The sequence below is a fragment of the Benincasa hispida genome, unplaced genomic scaffold (assembly GCF_027475165.1).
Source record: "Benincasa hispida cultivar pf3 unplaced genomic scaffold, pf3_genome.v1.1 HicScf63, whole genome shotgun sequence".
NCBI classification, from domain to species: domain Eukaryota; kingdom Viridiplantae; phylum Streptophyta; class Magnoliopsida; order Cucurbitales; family Cucurbitaceae; genus Benincasa; species Benincasa hispida.
The window spans coordinates 2761-6921 of NW_028326745.1; the positions used below are offsets into that span (position 1 = coordinate 2761).

At 35.0% G+C, this 4161-nt stretch overlaps 1 pseudogene; it reads right to left on the bottom strand.

Moving 5' to 3' along the window:
• Positions 1–329: 329 nt before the first annotated feature.
• Positions 330–3858, bottom strand: LOC120068095 (nuclear intron maturase 4, mitochondrial-like; annotated as a pseudogene).
• Between the last annotated feature and the right edge of the window lie 303 nt (positions 3859–4161).

Sequence of the window (4161 nt, forward strand, 5' to 3'; positions counted from 1 at the left end):
GAAACTTTTACTGACAGATTTAATATATTGAATTATGCTCAAGTTGATCAATAAAATTTGTATAGACTCCTTCAAAAATAAATCTAATTCATATATATGAATTTAAATTTGCATGTATATCAATTTACATATAAACATATAATACATATATACAATTTTTAATCTATTGATCTGACTCTTACTGCAATGGTCGAAAAAAAAACACAAACACAATTTTCAACAAAAAGAATTTGTTAAAATCCTTGTCGAGCCAAGTTGCATTCGTTTTCATTTTCAAAGAATTTGTTATAATTTCTTCAACCTACAAAATAGTCAAAAGCAAGTATAGCTCAATAGTAATTAGCATGTACCGCTGGGAGATCGAAGATTCAAAATTTCATACTAATATTCCGAACAATTGGGAAGGTTTCCAACAAGATATCGGTATAAACAGCACCCATTCAATTGAATGTTGTTCTAACCTGGTCCTCACATTGGTTTTAACAGTATTCCATCAGTGCAACAAACAATCCAATTAAGATTTCAAACACCATTGAGACCAGAAAATCATAATGCTAACACAAATCAACACCATGAAGGCCCAGTCATGGTGTTTCTCTCAGCAAATCTATCCCAATAATCCACAAGTCAAATGAGATCATACACAAAACAAAAACCACTCACTTCCATGCACCAAAGTCAACAGATTGCAAGGAAATGTGACCCAAATACAAATCCTTCCAATGTTGCATGCATAACCCGAACCGTTGTCTGTTCAAGCTATAGGATGGATCGAATTCAAGAATTCAATATTGTAAGGGGGTTTAGTTAGTATATTTAGTTATAAACAGAGGGAGGAGGAATAGAGGGAAACAGACCATTGTTGAGTGATCTAAGACTTAAGTTAGTATACTCGAGGGGAGGTTCCAAGTACCTTTATACTTGGTTTATCTGGTAGTTCCATCTTTTATATTTCGAGATCTTATTCTAGTTAGGAGAGGTATTCTAACATATTCCAAGAGTATAAACACTTGGTGCAGGAGCCAAACACCCAATACCGAATGACAAAACAATTGCAAGGACGAGATTGGCTAACCATTCTAGCTAGCAATATAGCAAACACAAACCACTATATGAAATTCCATACTTTAGTGCCTCATCATGGTCTAAACCATGGGTATCTGCTGAAATTTTTTCTCTTCTTCTTGCTCTATTCATGGGGAGGAGTAAAATTTACTCAATTCTGAGTCGAACTTCTTTTCTATTTTACTTTCGTGTATACAATGCTTTGCTGCTAGCATTTGGATACATGATTTCCAAACTTGATCGCAAACTAAGATCAAATTGCTGAAGTTAGAACAATTGTTGTTGTCCCATGTAAACCAACGACGATATACTCCTAAAAACCAGTCAATAATTTGGGTGTTATCTTCTAAGATGAGGAAAAGAGATGAGCATGGATACCCTTTATTTGTGACTGACCTACATCCCAGTAGTCGTTTTCTGATGGAATGACTGGAGCTATAATCTGAGTTATGAAAGTAGGTTTAACGGAAGGATCATTATTTGGTAAAACAGCAACAGTAGAAGCTGTCTAAGAAGAAATATATTATTCCACACACCTTTGGAATTCATAAAAGGAATCTTGAAGTTCCAGAGGAGGAAGGAGTCAAGAGAAGGTTCCACTGCATGCTAACATTTTTTCTTCACTCTCTGCAGCCCTTGCGTTTATATCTTTGCATCCAAATTTTCAATAGAACCTTGTACCAGTGATTGGTTTCCATTTCAGCTTTACGAAAACTAAAAATTTGATTCAAAGAAGAGCTATTTTGAGCTAAATGATTGATCTCCGACTCTTTAACCTTCTTCATACCATGAGCTAGCCATTTCTTTCCCAACCAGACTATCCAACCATTCCAAGTCTCCTGCTTTTGTAAAGCAAATAGCTCAACTTTTTCCTTCAACTTGTGGACAGATTTCACAGGACTTTCCTACACATTTCTTCTAACCAAACAACCAAGAAAGCCAATTTCGTGAGTCTCCCCACATGATGCCATTTCCTTTTGATGATTAACGTCAAAATGCAAAGACTTCTGCATGAAATCTAGAATCTTAAACCTAAAACTAAGACCAACATCTTTAGAACATGATACTGCCTCTTATTTATCTTTCTCCTCACCTGGATATTCAGAACCATTAGACCAGCACTACTATATTCATTAATAGCCTCATATTTCATTGATAATCTAAAAAATTCTTAGTTAAAGAGGTTTAGATACATGTTTTGTAATATAGGAGACAGAACTCCCCCTTGTGGAAGACAGCGACCTTTTGGGAAACCCCTGGTTAGAAATGCAATCAAAGTTCCATATTGGCTACATAAGGAGATGAGCATGGGTTTATAAGGGATGACAACAATCTCCAATGGTATGAGGTCTTTTGGGTGAAATCAAAAGCAAATCATGAGAGCTTATACCCAAACTTTGAACAATATCATATCATTGTGGAGATATCTGGAGGTTTGTTGTCCTAACACCTCCAAACAATGCCCCAGCCACGTGTATACTTTTGATAACAGCAACTAATCTGGGATATTCTATCTTGTCCTCCATTACTGTTATGTGTTTATTGAGTGTTCTCTTCCACTACGATAGCCTTGAGATATCTTGGAAAAATGTGGACTAAAAACACACTCCACAACTATCTTAGCTTCCTGAAGAACCTTCAACTTTAGCTTTGGTAAAATGAGTACTTTTCTTGAACTTGATATGGAGAAAGTACTGGAATTGACATCAAAATTACCATTAGAAAGCTCTTCAGCCATAGATTCAAATAAGATCAACCGACCATTTGACATTATATCAACATTTGAGTAAATTTTAATGCAGTCGTAAGCATTCTGAAGAGTTGTGGTGCAGGCAATCAGTTTCCCCATTAAGTCCGACAACATACCATTCAGTCATTCACATATTGCGCCTTGACCCTCTTCTTAATCTGAATTTAAAGGGATCTCTTGAGTTCCATTTGAGTCCTTGATTTTCTCAGATCAAAATCAAGAGATTCTTCAACAAGCGAGCCCAGGTTCGTGCCCAATTTCCTTTTTTTTCCATCCCCTTGTAAATTTCATCATCAGCACAGGCAAGAGCTGAATAATTTCCAGAACTGTGAACTCTATGAACACACTTTCCTGCCATAAGTAATAAAGGTCCACCAGCAGCCACATATAAGTCATAATTTTCCAGATGTTAGAAGAAAAATTACAAATGAAATGGTAGATTTTCGAAAATTTAAACTGATTATTCAACAAGAAAGTAAAGACCGATTACAAACAAAAGAAAAGGGTTCCAAAAGGTTCATTACATCATCGCATTTTATCAAAGTCGAAACATCATAAAGAAATAGATCAAACATTAACTAAGGAGCAGCATAGTAGATCGGATATTTACCAATGTCATAAACAAAGGATGAATTGACTTTGCAAACATTTACCCTTCGCAAAATTGAAAAGTTCCTCATGAAGTAAAATTCCGCCAATGGAAAAAAAATCAGGTCTTAATGGCTCCACAAACATGTCATTGTTGAAAGAAGTGTCAAAACAGGAATGGAGAACGAGAATCAAGATAGCTAACTGAGGCATTTCAACGAACATATGGTGTGTATCTTTGCAAGATAAATTGCCGAAACTTGAACCTACTATTTTGGCAACTATAGTTGTTAAATCATAAGCGTACTAGGATTTAATTTAGTGATGAAGAAAACGATGGTTTTTCAAATAAGCATGACACAATTACTATAACCAAATCATAAGCACTGAAATGATTCGAAAAGGGGAGTACGACCAAAATGATTGATTTGATGGCGATGTTCAATGGGAGTATGCTTCCTGATCATCATAAAAGAACTCTATTAAACTTGCTTAAATATTAATGCAACATTTTAGTACAGTGCTTTGAGCAGAGAGTGAAATGTTGTTTCTCCATGTGAAAAAATAACAATACTCTGCAATTGCAAGGCTGAAGTAACCTATTATTTACTAAAGCTATTGAGGTAGAAAGATGGAAATCACATTCACTAAATGATCAAAATATAATAATATTTTAAAAATAACAATCAACTAACAAAGTGCTCCTAAACTTGCTCCTCAATTAAAGAGCATGAATAACAACTAATTCTTAAAATAGG